This window comes from Orbicella faveolata, unplaced genomic scaffold (assembly GCF_042242905.1).
Source record: "Orbicella faveolata isolate gen_17 unplaced genomic scaffold, um_ofav_v1 contig_35, whole genome shotgun sequence".
NCBI classification, from domain to species: Eukaryota; Metazoa; Cnidaria; class Anthozoa; order Scleractinia; family Merulinidae; genus Orbicella; species Orbicella faveolata.
In genome coordinates this window covers 27,969,740-27,975,969 of record NW_028301564.1, presented here as the reverse complement: position 1 = coordinate 27,975,969, position 6,230 = coordinate 27,969,740, and the positions used below count along the sequence as shown (strand labels likewise).

Below are 6,230 nucleotides of genomic sequence, written 5' to 3'. Positions count from 1 at the left end.
CGTTCATGTTCGTGGCGATCCTTTCTTGTCTTAAATTTTTACCGAGCGTTAATATTTGATTCCAATTTTTCGCGACACCAGCTGAGCGCAAGAGTAGAAGTGCATTTTCTAAATGGAATAGGGATCACGAAGAATTGGTTAACACCTGCGGAAAAAATAGCCGAAAAAATAATGAACTCAATTGTAATTCTGTGTTCGAATGCTGCCATGGAATTCAACTTTATTCATAACTATACAGATAAAAAGCTCTTCTTTAAAGACTACAGAATTTGTTAACGTTAAAGTTCAGCGGTGTCGGGGAAGTATTCGAAAGAATATCTGTAGCACGGCAAAGCCATTGTAAAGTGTCGTCGTTCAGTTCTTATAACTAAGCTTACACTTTTTTTTTAAATTTTGTCTCAAACAATCTAACGCTATTATAGGAAGCCAAAACAATATCTGCATGGTGTTTTTTGCCATTACGCTATTTTTCCAAGCGAATTGTCTCGAAAGACAATGTTATGATAAAAACCATAACAAACCTTGGATATTATTTCGTAAACTTTTGAGTGATTTCACTTCTCATTTTGAGCAAGAAGTATACAGTTTATTACATTTTTAAATGCCCTTGAAATGCGCTAAGTGTATGCTTGGATTTGTTACGTTGCGACTCTTCAAAGACTTCAAACTCTGATCGTCTGCAAAAGCAAACCCACGCAGCTAATTAAGCTTCGTCAAATAGTGTTAATTATTTATCCCAGAATCAATAACATAGAAGGAAGTTTGTTAGTTCTTGTTTTGCTAACTTTGTCAATGAGGCTCTAATGCGTTCTGCTGCTTCGGTCCTGACCTAAAGAATCTCTGTAGCCCCACACACTTCAGCATCCAGTGCTGGGTTAATCACGGATTCTTTGACGTTGGTTTCCAGCAAAAAAATTCTCGCCGAAATATTACGGCATATTACTACTCTGGAGTAATTAACATTGGCCATGTTTGGCTTAATTACTCGGGCAGTGATTCTCTTTCTTGTTTTCACCACACACTTGGTTTATCAAGCGGCAAGTGAAGTGTACTTCGATGGCTCCAAAGCCTTGAAGCGAGATGCAGGGGAAGGTGTATCTTACGCTAACTTTGCAACGCACAAGTTTCGTTACCTGAACTTCGCTCCTTTGGCTTCAACTTCAGTACAGGAACCTCGAGAGTGCGGTAAACTTTGTGTCGATCACTCATCGTGTTTTTCAACAAATCTGGCGGCATTTCGCGATCTGAACGGAAACATTATGTGCGAACTGTTACCAGGTGACATGTACAACAATTCAAACAAGTTCATTGACAACGTGACGTTTCATTACCTGAGCATGAAGGTCAGAAAAGGAAGTATATATTCCTAAAAGTGTTCAATCAAAAAGGTGGCGATTTAAAAATACGCTTTTTTTTTTGTAAAGAAGCTCCATCAGAGAGATAATGTTGTCCTAAAAGATTTGTTTTTACTTGATGGGTTAATATTAATAAAGTTAGGCTATAAGTTGCCATGTTAGTCTTTAATTTCAACAGTCGTACCCGAAAAAAACCTGAAATGTCAAATCACTTGTTAATGTCTTATTGCTAATACAAAAAACAATGTACAGAGAGAGAATGAGAGCTCTCCAAGAGACCATGATTGTAAATACGCTTTACATATCTCAGCTGTAAAATAAATGCTTATTCATTTAGAGTCCTTGCTCCAGTGATCCTTGTATGAACCAAGCAACTTGTGTGGCCAAATACGAGAAAAACGACTACCTGTGCGCATGTGCTGCAGGATATCTTGGGAAACACTGCGAAATAGGTATTTCAAACCTTCAATTGAATTTTATATACTTCTTTCTGATTTACTGATTTTTTTTTATTTTCTCATATTATTTTACTATAAGTTGGACATATTTTAAAACAACAAAGTATTTTGTTTCTTAACATCGGCGTTTGATTAAGTTGGCTGAGCTGAGCATGTAGAAAAAGTTTATAAACCAGTAACTGCCACTGAGGGATTTGGCCGGGTGCGAAGGTCTACTGTTAGAAATGTAACTTTTTCCTAAAAATTATAGGAAAAAGAAAAAAAGAACTCTGTGATGCGTTAACTATGCAACATAGATAACGTATATCTTTGAACTGGATCATGTGATATTTATCTCGCTCTGCAATCAGGTCCACCGCTTGACTGCCAAGATACAAAGAATCAAGGGCTTTCTCGGGGCGATGGATTGTACTGGCTGGACCCGGATGCAGGAAGCCATTCAAATGCATTCCTGGCATACTGTGACATGACGTCATACAATGGAGGATGGACCATGTGTTACACTACTGATGAATATGCCAAACCCAAGACTGAAGTCACATACAGCCCTCAGTTTCCTTATGGAAGTGACGGCTACAGGACAGACTGTAACGACATCGCTGTAAGTTGATTGACTACTTGTAAAATTCATCAATAATTCAAAACAGAAAACATCACTTGCAAAACATTTCGGACGACTTTAATTTCGGACAAAAAAGTGTCCGAAAATAAAACCGTACGAAATTTTAAGCGTCCGAAATATTTACAGTACAGTATAAAACTTTAAAATAACTTCAAAGCCGTTAGTTTCCTTTATGGAGTAAACTCTACTTAAGATACTGCTTGAGATATGTCGCAGTTTGATATTATTTTATCTTATTAGTTCCCATCGCAGTGGTGGATCTAAGGGAGGGGCCCGAGCCCCCCTTATTTTGGGTAAAAAAAAAAATCGCAGAAGGAAGAAAAGCAATGGGCAAGGGCAAGCAAAAAAAACCGCCCTCCTTCCCCCCCCCCCCCCCCCAACACCTCTCCCCCTTACCTTAAGGTCTGGATCCGCCACTGCATCGGTGTATGTGTAAAACCTCGAGGGTGCAGAAAAACTATCATTTTCACAGATTTCTTACAGTTGTAGGCGTAAATTTACGTTAGCTATGTTTCAGCAAAGCGGTCCGAAATTTTTGTCCCAAATTTGTCCGAAGTGAGATCTAGATAAAAAGTGTTCGAAAATGAAACGTCCGAAAGTTTAATTAACGTTAATTTTTTTTGGAAAGTAATGTAGTTAGATGAATGCACTGAAAACCCACGCTACAGAATGTACGTGCACTCCGTAATTTTAATGCGTACAAGGAATGAGCATTCTGTGATTTGGATTCAAGAACGGGACAAATTGACTATAGTTGGTTACATCAATGTATTATTTTCAAGCTGAGAAATAATTAAAATTTCAGCATCCGATCTGTATGGGAATTTACAAAGGTTTTGAATCGCAATGACAGAACGGCCACTCGTATTATATATATCGTTGAAGTCTTTGCATCCTATTATCAGTGAGGCAGAAATTGTCTTACGTATATTGTTCTCACTGTTTCAGACTCAGAATAACTGATAGCGGAATAAGTTAGTTTCTCCGGTTTTTTTACCGTTGAATTTGGCATTTTTTATTTTTCATATGCATTTTTCCATGTTAAAACTGAGCGAAAACTAAAAACATTTTCTAGCATGCATAACCAAGTAGTCTCACTCTGTGATCAATTTGTACAGGATGTCGCCACCGCCGGGCAGATATAAATATTTCAGTTTAATAGTAATAGATGTCCAACAGTAGCAATTAAATGTAGACATGATGACTGATGCGAATGCAGTCATAACACTACTGGTAAAAAGACCTGAAAACATATTCAGGCTTTGAACGGGAGTGAAACCCGCGACCTTTGCGATACCGGTGCAAAGCATTCAGTTATAGTACAAACATAAATTTTAAACCTGACACTGATAATCGACAGATAACCCATACAAGGCCGCATAACTGATAACGCTATTATTGTTGTGCCTTTAAGTTTACAGAAATTATCTTCGTTGATCATCAAACTGGAAACAAGGCCTACTTTAAGAGACGTATGAACCAGCCCCTGACGGCCGCTGCTAACTATGGGAAGACTGCTAGTACCTATGGATTGTGGGATGGTGTGGGAGCTAGCGCCGCATACTCTTACCAGTTGTTGATCTGCGATAGTTCGACACCTTACGCCGGTTTTTTCATTTCCGGATACACGAATAACTGTTACAAAGAGTGCCCAAATTGGTGCGTGGACATTTTTTTCCCCATACTTCCGCACAGCGTCCACTAATTGGAATTTCAGAGGCGTGGCCTTTAACACCAATGGTTATTTTCCCAATGTCCCCGGTAACAGGCTTATTAGTATCGGTCTGCGCTGAGGTAGCGTCCAAACTACGCCGGAGAAATTTGAAAACGCAGCTTTATTTCTACCGTTAGGCTTACCGTCTACACTAATTCGTCACAAAAAAGGAGCTTTTTGAAAACGCTGTTTAAACAGGAAGAATCTGAAAACTCGTTTTCATGTGAACTGAAAACATTTACTGTGGAAACAGAGTTTTTCCGAAAACGATGACGTCACGATTATCATATGTTTTTCCTGACCGAGTTTCTCAAACACAAATCCAAACTGACCGATGATTGCTGCGTTTTCAAAATCTTTCGGTATGGTGTGGGCAGAAGACATTTGACGCGTTTTTAGAGTTAGTGAAACCTCCGTTTTCAAATTCCTCTGGACGGGGCCTTCGATATTATTTTGCTTACCTTATACACATTTGTGACCACAGCTTATATTTACTCTGATTTTTGCTTGTGTTTTCAACAATGAAAATTTCTGAAATGGCAGCCTTGTATTCTTTTAATTTTGAAGATAATCGCTGCCGAGCCGTGGTTCAAAGGCACAGGTTCCCTGGCCGAATATTTAGCCAGTTAGAATTGAAGGATATTATAATTATAATATTATCGTGTCAAAAGCACGAAAAAGTCAATGAAATGGATATTCACTCCAACGAATCAACCGTTTGCCGGTCCGTCAACTGGGTCACATCTGACAAAGATCGGCGGAGAAAAGAGCTATTTGAGTATGTTGCAGTCACGGTTTAGAAGGGTTCAAGGTCTCCAGTCTCGCCGATAAAGGAAGGCAGGGTTCTGTTTCAAGAATTAAAATTCTTAGAGGTGAGCTTCCTCCTCTTCAAAGAAAGGCACGTGCGTATACCCGGTAGCGGCTACCCCGCTTGCCTAGTCTCACACGGTGAACGATGCCGGCGTGGTGACTCGGAGAAGGAGCTGATCGATTAAGATTTCTACAACTGCTCTCTAAAGGTCAATACACTGTAAGCTCTCATCAATGTTATTACTGTTTACTTCAATATAAACTGTCACGTCGCTTCTGAACCTGAGGTTGTAAGTGGTCATGCCACACGGCCGCAACTTGAGACAGTTTTTGGGAGTGGTTTAAGCTACAGCTTAAAGAACCTGAACTCAATGACAACGAACGTGGACGAAGAAATCCACGCTCGCGTCGATATTGAATGTACCGCTCTTCTAACGGACGGACATATTGACACATCGGACACAGGAAATGGTCAGAGCAGTAGTGCTCGCAGAACGAGGCTTCTGGTTGTAGGCAAGCTACCTCTTCACTTGGGATGACTGGGTTACAATTTATATCTCATCTGGCTTCTTGCTTACCTAAAAGACAATAACAGCTATTGGTTCCTTTGCTTCATTCCATTCCTCTTCAATTTTGTGAGCCCCTGCATGGCATGTTACAGCAAAGAATGTTTGAATGGGAACCTCGATCGTATTGCGCCTTCGCTGAGTGTTGTCTTCAATCTGGGCCGGGTTGTTCGAAAGCCGGTTAACGATAACCCAAGTTTAAAAGTTAACCGAGGTAACAATTTTTCTTCTACAGAAATGTTTTTCACTGCTTATGTTTTGTGTAGATTGAGATTACTCAAGCTCAAAACTGAAGAACAAACAATATAAACAGAAAACCTCACCGAAAATGTTCAAAAATGAAATCAAAATTCTCGCTAATCCTGGGTTAACTTAATCGGACTTTGAACAACCCGGCCCTGATGATCTGCTTTACAATGTTAACTCGCCAAGCTTATTACCACCACCAGTCGGACAGTTCATTGGACCACGATTCATCATCATTTCCTTGCAAGGAAGCATTGTTCTGATTTTACTAGACTTTTTCTTACAGAGAGAGGGAAAACTGGATCACTTGCTTGATTGTAAAGATGCCTTGACTCGAATGTTACTTGATTTTGTTGACATTTTTAACAATGTGGAAATTCTCTCGGTGAATGATTGTGTTGGGGTCGGATCATTTGTCTCTGAACAGAGCTCCCTGGAGACAGCAATTCAGGTGTTCTG

General features: G+C 39.7%; 1 pseudogene across 1 annotated transcript; it reads left to right on the top strand.

The window, feature by feature from the left end:
- Positions 1-664: 664 nt before the first annotated feature.
- LOC110046873 (uncharacterized) lies at positions 665-5,854 on the top strand (annotated as a pseudogene). The gene is made up of 4 exons (XR_016202175.1): positions 665-1,343; positions 1,693-1,807; positions 2,164-2,414; positions 3,850-5,854. The product of XR_016202175.1 is annotated as an uncharacterized LOC110046873 (transcript).
- The last annotated feature ends 376 nt before the right edge of the window (positions 5,855-6,230 follow it).